We start from the raw sequence: 17,808 nt of genomic DNA on the forward strand, positions 1-17,808 counted from the left end.
CTGTCAATCAGATCTGAAAAGAACATTGTAAAGGCCTGTTGCTAATTACATGGTGGTCAATATTTTACCATTTATTATTTAAAAAACACCCTTTTCCATTAACAGGACATTTCAAGGTATTAGTAAATCACTCATTTGGCCTGTAGCATTATCTTTGCAAAGATAAAACAAAACTATGTTTCGTTGTCTCTTGACTTGACCACTGGTTCATTAGTGCTGCACTACTTCCAATAAAAAGAACATTGAAAGACATTAGCTCTGAAATTAAAACATATGAAGCCAGCAAAATGCTGCAGAGAAAACAATGTACAGTAGGTCATACTGCTGGTCTGTGAGCATCCCAGAGAGGAATTACATTCAGAACAAATCACTCCTCTTGAAGAGATGTACATTTACCTCCCGCAGCCAGAGCCTTTTCTTATTTGTAAGAAATATGGACACATCAGTCTGTCTGGTGAAAATGAAATAGTCAACTGTTCAAATCATTATTTTGTTAAATGTACATTAAAAAGTGTGCTTTACTAGATGGATATGATGATTGGATGGGCTCTGAAATTTATTGTCCTTGAGCACACATTCATATAATTCAGTAGGATGTATAGCTAATAGGCTTATAAAAAAGCCACATTAAAATAGTATTACTTAGATGACATGATTGCATTTCAACAAGATCCAGTTCATTTGATGCACAGATAATTTGCTTTAAACTCTGGATATACTATATTAACCATTGCCCAGGCAACTTTATTTTTTCCCTGTGCATGCTTGTCCTGCCTCACAAGTGAAGCACAGGTCCTGTTGAAACAAGCTAGCCCTACAATGACATTTGATGAAACACTTTTCTTACAACTGTAACTATCAAGTGAACGGACCCTGAGTATAGTCTTTCCTACCTAACATCCATAAAAGGTGACAATTTCTGCTCCACGAAGAGGCTGGAGACTTATTCTGCTGTGGTCAAAGGGGGGTTAGCTCAATGTTGCCATCCAGGAAGGCCCCAATGGAAAGTACATATTACTTAGAAGGCAAAAGTTTCTTTAAAGTAGATTGCTTGAGCTAGTTAAGGATTTTGGTTAGTATGACTTGTTGGCTTTTTCTTCATGCAAAACAAGTGTCTTATAAAATAAACTTTTGTCCGCTAGGATGGAGAGTGATTTGGAGAGGGAGGAAACAGTAGTGTTTCCTAAATTCAAGCTGAGACAGATCAACATTCTCAAAAACTACATGCTCACTGAGAACATAACAGATGATTTGGCATAAAACATTATAGACTGCTGCCATGTGAGAGGTTTAAGGTTGGATTACCTCTCCAATGTTTCACAGGAATGCAGTTTTAATAAGCATCTGGGAGGGCAGAGAGAAGACCGAAGAGAAGCTGGCTGGGTTGCTACATAACATTACACATCTTCTGGTCTGCTTGTGCATTAGCATCAGCTCTCAAAGAAGGTGTTTGTTCGATCTGCCAGCTGGAAGTAAAATGCAGTGGTTGGCAGCAAGAGTTCATCAGGAAGTCAAAAACTGGGAGAGGTGAGGAGAGACTTAAACAAAAACAAAAGCAGAAAAGTGTAAAGTGATGGAACTTGATAGCTTTATATCTGAGCTTCAATATGTACACATCTGCAGTATCTTCTGTCTGCAGTGAGAACTATAGTTTCATACAACAATGCCCCAAAGCACAGCTATTGCCCAGAACATTTCTAATGCGGGACACAAAACACCATTCATGAAGGTATAGTAGAATTTTTTATGTGGGCAGAATGAAGCTATTCATACTGGAATTCAGCCAAACCAGCTAGAATTATAATCCCTATTCCTCTGTAATAGACACCTGTAGTATCGTACCCAGCCAGAGTTTCAGCATTAATTCTCATGTGAAGAACAGCTCCTACAACAAATTGTACCAAAACATCTGAGAAAGGGACCACTGTTCAATTCAGGCTAAGAGGGACAAGGGCCACTAGCCTGGTGCAAATTCTGTTTTCTGTATTCCCTGTGTTTTCCTGGGTGGAATTAGAAGAACTGGGCAAGTCCAACCTTTCTAAAGCAGTTAGAACTGGTGAAACACAGCATAAGGTAGTTAAGATACCAAGGAGTAATTAAGGACATCCTCTGTACGCATCCATGTGGATGATACATGCCTTAGAAAGTCTTGTCATAGTCCTGTGAAAAATATACGGAAATAACTTCCTATGTGATATTTGGAAGGTATTATCTCTTGCATTTGGAAGATATTTCAAAAATAGTGCCTGGGAACTTTAGCATGTGTGATTTGGCTTGGAATCAATGAACTCGGTGGAGACATACTGAATTATGAGCTGAGGATGTGGGCTGAAACTGTGGCTCTAGCAAATAGTCTACTTATTTTAATGAGGCAAAAATTTCATCACTGGATCTCACAATAAATCTAATAATAGGTACTACAATTTTCCCATGTGAAAATACAAATTACTACATTGGTTATCATCCCATGCTTATATCTAAATTCTTAAAATATCATCCAAAGAACACATGACTAATCATGCTATTATATTGCTTAAATGGAATATTTGAGGTATGAAAGTAAAAGAAGAGAGAGAAAAAACTCTTCATTTTAAGGATTATACCTATCTTCTATTATTGGATCATATTTCATTATTACTACTACTGCTATTATTATAGCTAATCATATGATGATTATTTTATTGAATGTTCTTATTAGAATTTCTTAATTTCAATTATATTTTGACTGCCCCTGAATACCTTTACTCATTTTATCTTATTCTTAAAATAACTATTAAATATTAGAAGGAATCATAAAAGTTCTTTTTGAGGAAAAAAGGCAACCTGTTTTTCAGCGATACTGGCTTTCACATAAGCTAGAAGTTAAATTAGCACATGCAATCTTAATTCTGTTGTTAAGCAATGGCATATCTCACGTCATAACATAAACATACAGGTTTACAGAATTGTCTGATGGAAATATTAAAGTCCTCCTGACCTAAATTCACACAATCAGTCTCCATTGCACTGAAAAGGGAAGGAGTATGAAACATATTTCACTATAATCTTTTCCCACAGTGCTCTTTCACACACCAGCTGAAGTCCAGGACAAAATTTCTGTTGACTTCAGCAGTAGATGAGAGTGACCCTGTGGACTTCAGATGAGACTTTGCAGTTCCAAAGCATGCAGGGTAGTTCTTGGTATTTGAATGCCCATTTTGCAGGTTATTTTGACTTCTGAAAGTTAGGATGTATCAATTTGTATTAGTGTAGTAACTCATTAAAAAGTTCTTTCATCAAAAAATGAGAAAGATTAAATCTTTGAATAAAGCATAATGTATCTGAAGACTATGTATTCATGAAATGAAACAGATAATGAAAACAGACCTCAGTATAGTCAAAACAGACTAGTTTATTTTAGATTTTTTTTATATTACAGAAGTTATACATTCCTTTTAACACACAGTAAGCTAAAGTTTTAGTCAAAACTTAACTGGATTTTTACATTTTGGTATTGTATCACAGAACATTAAATTATTTTATAAAATCATCTCTATAGAACTAGACAATGCTCTCAGAAACACTTCACTGAGATCCCACTTTAAGAGAAAAATATCATAAAGTATTAAAAATGGGTGACAATTGTGAAGAACAAAAATATTATCCTTATCACCTAACAAAAATATTTTATTGCGGTAGAGAAATAAAAAAATAGAGAAAATTAAAGATGAAATGGACATCTATAGGAAAACTGATGACTGTTCACATTTGCAATGCAGACTTTTTGGAGTTTTTGCCATTAATACAGAAGGTGTGACATCTAAAAACACATGCTAAACTGTGCCAACTAATAGGTCCTATATACCTGGCATAATAAGAGTAATTTAAAAAGTACTATGAGAAGAAAAGCAGAAAACACAGTAATCTCAACTACGGCACTCAAAACCCAATGACAGTCCACACCTAGAATTATCAGAATATGATAGCAATATTTAAATATTTTTCAAAATAAGATCAAGTAACAAAAATAGTATTTTAGATAACTTCTGCAGATTTGCATGATGAAAACTGCTATTGACATGCTGTTATATGTATCTTTCCTGTTTTTTCCTGACACTTAAAAAGGTCACATTTCAAACCAGTAGTCCCTCAGAGCCATGAGATGCTAATATCACTGAAAAAAATTATTATTTCTCAGCTCTCTTTAAGTGAAAAAATGATAGTGATGAATGCACATATGCATTCTTACTAGGAGGTCTGGCATCAGATTGTAAGTGATAAGCAGAATGAACCAACAGACTACTCAAACATGGGTTATCTTTGAATAGAAAAAAATATATCTGTTGATCTGTAGATAATGTGTTCCACTGAGTTTGTGAAGCTCACAAGACTTCTACCACCTAAGTGATTTTCAATTAGAAAAGGTTTGCGATAAATCAGAGAATAGATGAGGTCTCTAGGAAAAAAAAATTACGTTTCAGTAGTGTTGTCAAAAGGAAAAAAAATTCTAAAGCATTGTGGAAAATAATAGTGAGGGTTTCAAGATCACTGTATAAATCACATACCACAGGTCTCAGTTCAGCAGTTCACAATCATAATATTAGTAGGTAAGGCTGCATTTCTCCTCAAAGAATCAACTGAAGTCATGGAGAATATATTGTGCTCATGATAAGCACTGCTACTATAATTTTCTGTGACATAGTTAATTCACTTATTGGTAAAATGATTGAAATGTTTCAATAAAAGTATATTTAATAAGAAATATTATTTTGATTATTCACAAAGTATTTTTAAATTCTGGTTGAATTCACTGGTAAATCAGTTAGAGTCAGCACCACTTAGAGAAAATATCCAGACAGGTGTTCATCATCCCATTTATTTCAAGCAGGCAAACATTCTGGCACTTGAAGACTCAGATTCACCTATATCTCTGGCTAAAATAATGTGGACTCACATCTCCTTCACCGCAACAGGAAAACTGTTCCTTGTCCTTCCTGTGGGAGCTGCTCCACTCTTTATAAAACATTTGAATTTTAATTAAGCCAGAGAGTAAATAACTCCCTAGAATGCTTAGGACACTCACCGGAAAAGAGGAACATGGCTGTAAATGTCCTCTTACTTCTGCAACCAGGCGATTTGAGCTGTGTGATATTTCTTCTCAAGTGAATATTTGAACTATCAGGTCACTGGTCAGTTTTTGATGGGGTTCCCTCTCTTCCTTCTTTTGGAGCTTTCGCACCTGAAACATTCTTTCCAGTGGAGAAAACAAGGTATTAACTGCGTTGTTGGCTTATATATAGGCTTTTGCATTAGAAAGAAAAACCCAGGGGATGTCAACAGAATATTTAATTGCTCACACAAAATGAAGAGCATCAAATGGAAATACTCAGGCCAGTACTTTACGCTGTCCTTGATTATCCTCTCTCTTTCTAGTCTGGACATCTTTTCTAACAATTGAAGGTTGTGTATGGATACACCTCTGCCAGGAGGAAGAACTGAGCATTAAACCTCTTCTAAACAAGTTCCTTACCTAGAAAGCTTTTTCATAGAAGAATTGCTATCTCCCTTTGTTGATATTTCTCTGAATCAATCCTTTCGTTTTCTTCGTGCCTTTCTTCATGTCTTCTAAAATTAAATGCTTCAACTGGTGTTTAAAGACTTTTTTTGCTAATTCTTACAGCATTGGTCTCCTAATAAAGCCTTAACATAGGTTTTCACTCTCAACTCATTACATACAGAAAGAGGCATACAAGAAGCCATGAAAAAATAAGATGTTATTATATATAGTTACAGATTTATGAGTATGATATAGACAAGCACACACACAGGCAAATGCATTCACTTATGTATTCACTACAATCAATTTATACCACAGAAATAACAGTGTCATTACCATCAATTATAATAGACATGCTACAATGATGAAAGATATATATGTCTCATCAAGACTAATGAACACAACAGAGAAGGCAAAAAGTAAATATTGCAGTCCTTTCTTCTAAGTGGAAATTGTTCAGCAATTTTCATTAAAATTTGATTTTGTATTTTCATAATCATTTCTACTATTTTAACTAGTGCAGAAATAGGCCACCTTCTGCTTTTTTGTATAAAAGCATGTTAAGAAAGCCTTGCGGTCTCACACAGTTTCCTCTGACTCCTTTTTGTCTCCTGTTGGTTACAGCCTAAAGCTCTGGAAGGGAAAACAGATAGCATCTGCTCAAGGGTGTGAGATTACATGAAATCATAATCTTCTAAAAGAGAAAATGTACTTTACTTGCCAAACTTTCACAGTTTCCATCCAACTAGTTTTTTGTGGTTGTTTTTTTTTTTTAAAGTCACATGCTGTGTCACAACACAAAAAAATATGTTCAGTGCATGGGTAAGTCTACATGCAAGTCTTGCAATAATAAAAAGAAATTGTAAGGGGATATGCTACAAACAGATGTCCTTTTTATTTTGGGAAGCATCTAGATGCTGAGAGCTGAAGCAATTCCAGATTTTGTTTCTGCTGGAAGTCCCTTCTGAAAGCCAGAAAGAAAAACTACCAAGAAATCCAATCCAGTTTTCAACAAGAACCAGAGATTCCAACTGTTCTGGCTTTATGCCAGGTTCGTATTTGAATGACTCCCCATGAAATTTCATTATGTGGTGGATGCTCCAAGAGGAATTTGTCGGCTGTAAATCACCTCCATTCCACAGAAGCAACTATTTTGACACTAAATGATGGGGCATCATTCAGTAGGCAAAAAGAAATGAATTATTGATTTCATGCAAATGATTTTACTTGCCTGCAAACTAAAATGTCACTTGTTTCTTGGTCCTTCAAACTATTATTATATAGACATACAACCACTGCATAATGTTATTTCTTAACCATAAAGAGCTCAGTGTTGGGTTTTGTCCCATGGTATAAGCTAGTAAGCTCTGTAGAAGAACCTAAACAGAATAGCTTTTATACATAAGGTTGATAATGCTGATCACCTAACCTTTTCTGTCTTGATAATTATTAGGAGGAAATATCCAGGCTTGTGGTCAGGTTCCTTTACATAAAAAAATAAACCACCTCCTGTTGACATTAGCCTTCACGCTTCAGCTGTATGTAATCAAGGATGTGAGACAGGATTCTTCAGAGATCAACCATCCCATCCAGAAAAAAACGTCTAAAGAAAGTGGGATCACACTCTAGAAATACCGCATTTTGGTTCTGGTTAAGAAAGAGTTTTCTCCAGTAACTCCAAAAAGACTCTCAACCTAAATATCTAATTTTTAGATAGATGTAATTGAATGAGATGTTTTCTGTTGAAAATTACTAATTAACAAATTCTAGATACAAGAATCAAAAGCAGAACATTGCATTAATTTTGATCTTTATAGCTTTGGGAAGAGGATATACATGAGATCCTCAATGAATATACCTTACATATAGACACTTCTATCTGGTCATTGTATCCTGTGAGTTAAATCCTACTTAGGATGCTAAGAAAATAATTTGTCCTTTTTATATGTGGAGGTTTTCAAGGAATACTCTTCAACAGGCTTAAGTTGTCTCCAGTCTTCTTTTGGAGAACTGAGTATAAGACACTTGCTAGAGGATTAGGACACAGCAAATTTAGTCTCCTTCAAGATATGATCTCTGCAATGGACTGAAAAGTGCCTTGTCACTGTGATGATGCATCAGCATGTGCTTGGTCTCTCCTGCTCTGAAAGACTGCAGCATTTGAGCTGAAGCAGCCTCCCAGGGCTGGCCATGGGCAGGTCTCTCTCCTGGGTTTCCAGCCCACCAAGCAGGGGAAGATTTTGGGGACTGTCAGGAAGGTTCAGCAGGGGGGCAACCATCTCACCCACTCTTCTCTTCTCTTACCTCCTGCTGGAAAGCATGGCAAAGCATGTAGACAGATATTGTACTACTACATACAAAAAACCCAAGGGTATGGAACAGTGAAGCTCAGAGGGAAATGGATCCAGATGTACAAAATCTCTTCTTCCTGCACACCCTCATCGGAAGCAAAAGTCATAATCCTCGTGGTATCCAGAGAGCGAAGGATATATGACCACTCAGTCCCAATGAAATTGTATGTGGTGTAAGTTTACATGAGAGCACTGGTAAGTCTCTGTCAAGTGATGACTAGTCCCCCCAGCATCTCCCAGTCCTTCAGAGTGCTGCGCTGTGCTGCTTCCATAGCAACCAGCAGTGCTCAAGATGGGGCCACGGCGCTGCAGAGACGCTTGATGCTCGGCAAGCTGGAGATACAGTACTACAAGCTGACTTCCTCATTTCTAGCCATATAACTGTGGCAGCCATAAAACTGGAAGAACATAAATCCTGCCATAACAACCATGGGGCTATTTAGTTGCTTGTAAATCGCTAAAGGGATGGGAAGGAGGAGGGGAAACCAAAACATTTATTGAGGATTATTTGCTATTGCTGTGAGCATGAGAGGGAGTTCTGCATTTGTATTTTGGAAAACCATGACCTTTCCCAGAGGGTTACTTAAATATTTGAAGCTACAGTGATCTCAAATATGCACTGATGTATATTCTTATCAGAAATTACTGTAGAAATTATGCTTATGCTGCAGTCAGTAAAGCACATGTTTACAGTTCATTTCATTTTCTTATTGAAAATGTATAAGCATATCAGTTTCACCTTGAAAAACACTCATAAGGGGAAAAAATAGCATGGTTTATTTAGAAAATGTTTTTTGTGAGAATATTTCTGTATATCTTTCAGTTTTGTGGGAGAATATGACCTTAAAAAAGACAAGCTGTCAGAAAAAGAATGAGAAGTAGAGATTTCACAAATCTTTTGTTCTATCTCTGATTCTCAGAGGCACTTTCCCTTCCCCCATTTTCCATGTTTTACACAGAATTTGGTATTCAAAAATCTGATTGCTTTTATATCCTAAATGTACTTAAAAGTACTAGCTATCCTTAATAAACCTTGAAGCAATATCTGTGCAACATGTACTTATCTTCTTATTTATTTGAGTAAAAATACAGTTTCAAGGGACAGTAGCTTTTGTGTAAGGCCAACTTATTACATTCCTTATCTACTCCTTTTATTGTTCCTGGAAGTTTAACTCAGAGGTTTTAGTGCTCCTATCTACAGCATCCTCCCCTCCCAAAACTTCTGTCACATCATAGCTGAAGGGGCAGCAAACTGTTAGTTGGAAGTAGAAAAGTACTGGCCAAAGCTGGGTTGGAGAAGGAAGCAAGAACATCTTAATTTTTCATATCATGCTATTGCAGTCACAGAAACTAGTAAACACAGAATGTCCTTGGAAAATGTAAAATTAGATGTTTAGGCCTTAATTCCAGAAGGTATTTTAAGGTTCAAAGACGTTATAGTCCATCTTTATTTCTCAGCTAAGCACAGCACCCCATTAAATGTGCCTGTAAATACTGAATGAATTAATACAAAATGTGGGGTTTTTTTTAAATCTGTGTAAAACAGGTTTGCTGTTGACTGACCTGCCATAACAGGTTTATTCAGAAGAATAATCCAGATCTCATTTCAGCTCAGCATTTCAGCCTTAACTGAACTTTGAGGATGTGCATTAGTCACACAGAAGACAGGTGTACACATTCAATGGCTAAGATGAACTGAGCCAGTTGGCAAATATTGGGTTTTACCAAAACAGATTCTCGCTTTACTGCTGCTGGATCAGAATGTGAATTTCTGTTAAATAACACATGAAAATTAAAATTTATTTAAAAAACAATACCAACATGCACATCACTTTGGTACTGTCATTAAGGTAGCACTCACTTGCACCCCTTGAGACCCACCTTTCCCATCCTTTCCAACTGAAATTGTCAAAAAACACTTTGGAGCAGGCAAAAAACTGTATGAGTAGCTGCACACAGCCCGTCAGTGAGAAGAAAAAGCTGAAAGGTGAGAAACTATAGAAGTGAGAAAGAACCAATTTCAATAGACATTTTTATCTGGCAGAAACTGCACAGAAATAAAGAAGGCAAGGAGCAAATAGTTGTAAAAAGCAATTCACTAACAAGGAAGGATATATTTGGAAGTACTTGGGGATATGCATACATGTATCTCTGCGTCTTTGCTCCCTTCAGGTCTGTCGGAAAAAGCCACAGACTGGTACAGCAGCACAGGCTCTGAGATACTTTGGGAGAAGAGTAAGAAATCTACTTCACATTCAGCAAAATCCATGTTTTTGGTTTTATGGTAATTGTCTAGCTCTTTCACATCAGAAAGTCAGGAAAGCTCTAAACCAGTGTAGTGCTTAGGAAACAGGGGAAAAAATTGGGAAAAGAAAGGGAAAGAAAGACTTAGAGATTCATAATTTTGCATTTTATTTTTCTCTCATTCACACTGATAAGAGCTACAAAGCATATTTCTACAGGCACATACTCAGGAAACAACATTTACATTGTGTTTGTGAATAAAATATAGAATATTCTGAATATATTTTTTTAATCCGATAACAGCAAGAGACCTGTGATCATCTTTACTGTTCAATTAATAGCACACTCACCACGTAGTTTTTGTTTGTGATAATTGTTACGCTCTCAAACAGTGCTCAGGCACAGTTTGGTATCCAACAGATAGTTTGGAGGCACTTTGCTATTTTCAGCATTTGACTAAAAGCTAGTAAGCCATGCGCTTGTTCTTCAGGGCTAGGGAATGGTCTTGGTTATACTAGTTCACGGCATCTCTCTCTCTCTCTCTCTCTCTCTCTCTCTGGCTTTGACCAGAAGAAGTACTATCCTGACCTTAAGAAACATTTCCATGTGCTAGTTTTGTCAAATTTGATATGTTCTTTTGGAAAGCTTCACTTCTGGTAAGTCTTCCCTTTGCAGCTGGAAACTTTTTATTGCAGAAAATTTCTGATTTTTATCCTGAAGTCCTTCTCCTTCAAGGACAATATTCTGTTTTGATTTACTCTCTGCCATAAATGCATATTGACCACGCCATCCTGTACTGATGTTTTACATGTTTTTTTTCTGTTAAAATTGCCTAAAAAACCCTCTAGAAATAAAGGGATTTAATGAAACTACAGGTTAATCAATGTTTTTATGTAGGTTTTCTAAAATATTTATTTATTTGCCTAACACAATTTCAAAATAAATTACTGAGACACTGAACACACTGTAGAGTTGGTATTCTAATTATTCTAGGCTTATTCCAGCAACTGCTCTGGAACGAGCTCAATTCTATAGGCTGCTAAGCAACCTTGAGAAAATTAAGAAGATCCTCAGTTTCCCTTTGAGTCATAGAAAATTTGTCAAAATAGTTCAGTGCACTGCAGAATTAAATACCACTGTGAATACAGTAATTATACTGTGGTCTGACAAGTTTTCCCTGTAGTTTAACAGTAGGCTGCATTAGAGAGCCACAGAATATTTACTCTTCTTACAAAAGGAATTTGGAAACCTTGCCGAATATCAAAGGGTTTCCCCATCCTAAGCTGAGTTGCTCTGCAGGAGACATAAGTATGTACTGACCTAACTGCTATCTGTAATAATAACACCAGTAAAACATCACTAAGCATGTAACACATTATGGGCAAATCTAAATTGCCATGTAAGGCAATTTAAATGTACAGAAAGTTACTTCCAAAAACACAGAGAAATGTAAGCCCTGCAAGGTATTGAAAATTCAACTTTATCAGCTGCAAATTTGCAAGCAATTCATAAACTTCAATGTTTTTTGGAAAGCTCTTTCACAAGTGCATAAAAAATGTTCTCAATGTCAGTAATAAATGACAGGTGAGGAATTTTGGCAGCAAATGTTTCAGCCGTCCTCATGAAATGGATGAATATTTCCCTCCTTACATTAATTCATGTTAAAACACGTACACGGGAGAATGATAATAGGGTTCTTCCCTCATGCTTGTCATGTATAAAATATTGTACCACTTCATAACATTAAAAGGGTGAGTAAGACCAGACATTGCTTAAAAAGAAAAGGGAAACCTAAAGTTTGAAAGGTAACATCTTCAGTGTGAAATGTAGTATTCATGAACACTGTCAAATACCAACCTTGTCTCAAGTGCTGGCTCGTGCTAATTCTTACTGACAGCTGTTCTTATGCTTACCTTGAGACATTTGGTTTTAAATGTCAGACTGGTTGGATCTTACTTCTTCCCTAAACATTCGTCAACAAGATGAGGAACATGTTCGCTAAAAAAAAGAAAAAAAAAGAAAAAAAAAAGGAAATCATGTGCAATTGTGAAACATGTGAAATGTTCTTAATGTTCTTTAAGGAGATTTTCTTTCAGAGAAAAATTATCCAAAGTAAATTATTTCTTTCTGTACCTCCTGAGATTGCAAAATAGAGAGGGTTTCATGTATACAGTATCTACTACATGTGGAAGGATACTAGTCTTCTAATAAACCTGTTTTTACAGTGCTTGCACTGGTATCTTCAAGTACAAGGGTGCTTCAGAGGAGAAGATGTAGGCATGAAAAGACTGATCTCGACCCTTCCATTTTCTGTGGGTCTCTGAAAAATCTGCTACCTCCCTCATCCCTGCATGTTCAGTGGCTACTTCAAAGACCAGAGGCTGATCCAAAGCTTGTGAAAACTGGCAAACATCTTCCTCTTAAATTGGATGATCTTTGAATTTTGCACATCTGCGATGGGGTGTTGTGTCTCGCTTTGTGAAATGGTCAGATTTTTTATGCTCTGAAGATTTATTCATAAAGGGATTTGCAAAATTCATCTTGGACTCAATATTGCCCCTTACAGTGAGAGAAATTAATGTCTCTGCACATCAGGAAATTAATCATCAGTTTAAACTACTTTTTAACTCTTGACAGATCTGGTCCCTCCTCCTCCTTCACCCCCACTTTCTTTTAAGTCCTTTAAACAGTGCCGTAAGAGAGCAGAAGTAGTGGAAGGGAAATAGTGGAACTCAGACAGGTTGCCTTCCCTTGCAGTGTGTTTTCATAAGGCCCTCAAGGTTTATGTCCCTTTATGGGACGGGGGACGGGGGACGGGGGATGGGGGACAGGGGGTATTCATCAGCCAGTGTTATAGAAGAGTTCAAATTAGATGATCTGAAATATCTGAATGTATTAGAAGAGTATTTCTTGTTTTGCCTGCCTTGTCTATTTAAACTCATATTTTTGGCAGAGATTAATCTTTATGTATGCATCTTCGCACACTTGATGGAATGAAATATTGTATTAGGGACAACAGGGTCATAAAGGAGACAACTAAAAGCACCACTGGAATATTCTTTGACTTTCTAGTCTGACAGATCTTGGGACTAATGTTACCTTGTGTCAGGCATCCAAGGAAATTATACTTCAGTAGGGACTAGACTTAGTGCTTTTTTTTCTAAACAAATGAGAGTAAAATAATCAGAACGCACAGCAAGGCACTGTTTGAAAGCATAGCACTAGATGATGGTTGACTTAGGTAGATCCAGAAAGCAGTGCTTCCTCCTGTTGAACTTGAGAGCTAGTAGCTGGCACTTTTTTTTTTTCCCTTTCTCCTTCCCCTGTGTCTGTGCCTAAGTGACTGTTGGACCATCTTCCCACTGCCTAGAATGAAGTGTAGAAGTCTGGATTTCTGGCTGGCATCATATTGGCCATTGGCTTCAGAAAATGCTAATGCTAAGCCAGCTGAGGATGTTCTCTGGGCTGTCATCCTGGAGGCTGCTAACCTCTGCTTTCCTCTGAATGGTGATCAGAGCCCTGAAGTTTGGCCTTTGATTGTGCCTCTGGTATCTATGTTTTGTCTGAGCCACCTCTTAGTTTGTCAGCACATTTTTGTTCCTTTTGATATGGAAAGAATATAAACTCAGCCACCTATTTGCTTAGTAGATATGGCAACAGTGGATTTCTCAGCTACCATTGGTGTAATCCAAACCAGAAATATGCTACCATGACCAGTACACCTTTTGCCACCATCCATAGGTACTCAGAGACTGCTGTCAGTGCACACTTCAAAATTAAGTGAACGCTGCCTGGACAAGGATCATTAGAATAAAAGAATGCTATGAGACAATTAGCATACAACAGTAAGCAATCAAAGCATTGCAAGTATTTACGAACAAGCAGTCCTCAAATTCTGTGTGAAACACCCAGCTGTTTCCCTGTATATTATGATCTCTGTGGGATGCTTCTTGGAGGTCAGTATTTTCCTTGACAGATGCCAATCCAGTTTGGAGATGTGTGCAAAAATCCATCCTGTAGGTTTCTCAAGAAATTTTGTAACCATCCTCTGCTGGATGTGTAGGAATAGACATTTTATGTGTTATATGCTGTTACATTTTATACAGACATGAAGGACCTACAGCTGTTGCTGGCTGTCATACAGATTTGGCTATATTCAATTTCTCAGGCACATCTGAGCTGCATTTTCTCATTGCACTGTCACTGATCAAAATGCAAAGTTTTGTTTCACAGGACTATGCACAAATGAATTTATCCTTAATTTGAGTTAAAACCAGGGTTCACTAATGCAGCTGGTTTAAGCAGACTTCAGTTCACAACTGTGCAGTTTACTGAACTCTTAAGTAGACTCCCTGATCTTTTATGAACATGATACTGGTGGGTCAATCTGCCACTGACTTCTGGAGATACCCTACATACGGCTTAGATTTAAAGACTTACTTTCCCTTCCATCAGCATTGAATATCAGTTTCAGATAGGAAACACTTAGCTAAACCCTTTTTTCATCTAGCTTTTATTTTGTATGTTTTTCTCAACTTCTTTGTTTAGCAGTAGTTTTAGTGGAAATGTTGCTTAAGTCAATAAGGTCAATAACTCGTATTTTAAAAGGCTGAGTTATATCAAAACAGGTGCAGTACCCTTACTAATATATACTGAGGGAGTTTATAGCTTATGAGTTTATCCTAAGTGCTGTCTAATTACAGCACAAGCAGCAAGGCAATAAATTAAAGCTACAAAACAAAGTGTTAGATGTGACCTTTACAGCTGGAGACTAGGTAAGAGAACAATTGCAGGTAGGCATCCGCCTATACATTTAGAAAGGAAAGAACAATAGAAGAAATGAAGATTAAAGAAGGCCAATTTAGGCAGGAAAGGGGCTGTAATTGATGTCGCAATCCAATTTGTTTTCTTTGCTAACACATGTAGAACTAAATATGCCCATTAGCATATGCTCTGTGTACACAGAATCCGTGTTATGTGCTATTAAGCATTTTAAATGGTATTGTAACAGAGCCAGGACTAGATTAAATCCTGTTTCAGTTGTGTGCCTAGGCCTGATCCCCAGTTCATTGGGATTGTTTGGTCCTAAATCTTCTAGAACCCCAAACTTCCTAAACCCCTGGCTGCCATTTCTGCTACTAACTGCACAAGTATCAGCTGTGATCTGCAGTCCTGCAAACATCAGAATTCCTAATTTGGCTAGATAGCTCCTAATAAATTTCACTTGAAACTGATGGCTCAGCCCTAATAAATCTACAGTTTAATGCAGCTTTTGATAACAGTGGATTGCTTCATACTTAGGAATGATTTTAGCTGTTATCTGATCTATAGCCTCTTCAAAAACTCTAGGAGTAGAAGGGTACCTTCATCAAGAGTGACGAGGATGTGATAATTTCTTTTTGTATACACATCTCTGGTGACTGGAACACTTAAGCAGTGAAGGCCAGGTACAGAATCCTTATGTGGGAAAAATATGAGATCTTTAGGCATATTCATGATGTCTATCATTCTTTCTTCCTTTAGTGAAAATCTTAATATTTTATGTAAACACAGGATATTTAAGAGGAAAAATGAAGCTAGACTACTTTCTAAGCTAGTGCAGAAGGTTGGGAGTTCAGGGGTTAAATCTCTGCTACTTTGCATGACAGAAGAGGTTTGAATATATGTCTTATAGGTCTTAAATGACTGTACTAATTACTAGATTATTGAGGCCAGAGGGCAAGATGAAGGCATGGTGGCACCAAAACCCAGTAATTTCAAGCTCTCTCCTAGAAGAACATAGGCTCATTTCATAGTTCAGTTCCAGGAATGAGATTAGCCCAGTATATAGTGTTTGTGGTTAACTGGCTAATTGTTTATATTATGCTGAACTATTCTTTGTGATCGAGTCAGGTTTTTCTTTTGTTACTGTATTAAATTATTAGTGGCATCTTCTATAAAGTATTAGTTCTTTGTGCCTATTTAGTCTGAACTTTTGCAAAGTGTCATTTTCTGTTTAAATTTCTCAAAAATTTGCTATAAAATGCTGTAGAAATTTATAACACCTTACTTAAATTCTGGAAAGTTCAGGTATTTCACAGTATATGAATACGTGTTTCACAACTTCAAGATCTTGTTTCCCACAATCCTCCCACTTCAGAGCAACTGTATTAGTAGGATGACTCAAGTTTCTGCAACAAGTCTCAACATTTCTGTTCCCATAAATTAACAAATCACACAGAGAAGAAAACTACTAAATAAGTTGTTTCTCAAGAGGCTGGGTGAGGCTTACCCTTGGAAAGCAACACTGCAAGCCAAGGACAGTATGTATAAATGCACTTCATTGAGTACATTTTTCACTCCACGGAGACCCATCAGCCCTCCAGGCAGATTCCTCCCATGTTTTCTCAGCACACCCATAAATCTTGAAATCCCTCCCACTGAAAAAGAAACAACAACAAATGATACTTACTCCAAGGCAAGCACAGCAAATCAGCTGATACAGCCAGACAGATCTGCTTTTATTAAAGACAGATGAATGTGTGGGTTGATCCTTGAGAAAGCATCACAAGCTTCTTGCTGACAGTGATGGAGTCTTTTCACACTTGGGTTTTATTATTTGCAATGTCCAGCCTTTTCATGTTCAAAAAGAAAACACAAGTTTTCTGAAATCAGTGGAGTGGGGGAAAAAAGGGTTCCTAAAAGGACAGTTCCTCAGTACCTACTACAGGCTGAGCAAACAAACCTTCCAGAGGAAATCTTCATTTCCAGAGCTTAAGAAGATCCCTGTAGCAAACAGTGCTGACAAAGTGTATCTACATCATCCATTCATTAATCTGTATTACTTCTTTTAATGCTTCTGCTGTTGAAGCCAACTCTGTGGTTGCAGTGCATTTGCTCTGGAAGGATTTCTGCTGTATCATGCACTAGGGAGAAATAACTGTTGAGTACAATTTAACTCTCTAAGCTGAGGGGAAAAAAAATGGATAGTAATTATTCCCGCTTGCTTGCCTTTCAGGAAATGTGCATTTTAAAGGCTCATGTAACTATAAAAGCAGTTGCATGCTGAGCAGTTTTGAAAGATTTTTAAACAGTTTTAAATTCATGATATTTACTGCCTCACAAGGACCACTGACAACTAGGATGGGTTCAGATCCACTGTTTACTTTTCATAAATCAGACGTGATTGAAACAGGGAACAGAAGCCTCAATCTCATGAATCATCTGCTTACATATGGTTTCTCTGCATCAGGATCGTAAACATTTGCATTATTGGAAGCTTTCATGCATAAAAGGATTCTCTCATACACATAGCACTATCTGCTAGTCAACAAGTCGGAGAAAGGATCAGATGCAGAAAGCTCTTTCATCCTAACTGGTGTACTAATTATTTGTGGCCATGAGTTTCATTGCTAGATTGGAGAAGCATATAAAATATCCTGCACTTCTAGGAGCATGTTAACATAAATCAGATATAGAATAATAGAATAATTTTTGCTGGAAGGGACCTTTGGAAGTCATTTAGTCCAACCTTCTGCTAAAAGCAGGTGTAGCCTCAAAGTCAAATCAAGTTGCTTAGTGGTTTTTCCAGTCAACTTTTGAATATTTCCAAAGCTGCAGATCCTACAGTCTCTCTGGGCAACCTGCTCTGGTGCTTAACCACTCTCATTACATTTTTTCCTTATATCTAGTCAGAAT

General features: G+C 37.0%; 1 long non-coding RNA gene across 1 annotated transcript; it reads right to left on the bottom strand.

Moving 5' to 3' along the window:
- Positions 1 to 3,764: 3,764 nt before the first annotated feature.
- Positions 3,765 to 16,725, bottom strand: LOC148057674 (uncharacterized). The gene is made up of 3 exons (XR_015705789.1): positions 16,583 to 16,725; positions 12,045 to 12,129; positions 3,765 to 5,228 (listed from the first exon to the last, which is right to left on the bottom strand). It is a non-coding gene; the product is annotated as an uncharacterized LOC148057674 (long non-coding RNA).
- Between the last annotated feature and the right edge of the window lie 1,083 nt (positions 16,726 to 17,808).

Source organism: Nipponia nippon, unplaced genomic scaffold, assembly GCF_047370975.1.
Source record: "Nipponia nippon isolate SJK-2023a ecotype South Korea unplaced genomic scaffold, ASM4737097v1 scaffold_1, whole genome shotgun sequence".
Taxonomy (NCBI): Eukaryota; Metazoa; Chordata; class Aves; order Pelecaniformes; family Threskiornithidae; genus Nipponia; species Nipponia nippon.